The sequence below is a fragment of the Orcinus orca genome, chromosome 16 (genome assembly GCF_937001465.1).
Source record: "Orcinus orca chromosome 16, mOrcOrc1.1, whole genome shotgun sequence".
Classification (NCBI taxonomy): domain Eukaryota; kingdom Metazoa; phylum Chordata; class Mammalia; order Artiodactyla; family Delphinidae; genus Orcinus; species Orcinus orca.
This window is the reverse complement of record NC_064574.1, coordinates 51,688,487-51,688,718: the sequence shown is the minus strand read 5'-3', so window position 1 is coordinate 51,688,718 and position 232 is coordinate 51,688,487.

Here is a 232-nt window from a genome sequence, read left to right as displayed (position 1 = left end):
AAGATGATCTCCTTGGCCCAAGGGATGGGGGCACGATACCATCAAGAGATGATGGGTGAGGGCCGGGGGCTGGTCCAGCCGAGGCGGGGAGACAGGCCTGTGCTGCTCTAACCTGCCAGCCCCAGGCTGGACAGTGACACAGGCGGCAGGCCCGGGGCTGTCGCGAGCCCAAGGCGGCGCTTCTGCAGTAGTGGCTCTTCCGTGCATTTTAAGACACTAACAGTTGTTCTGC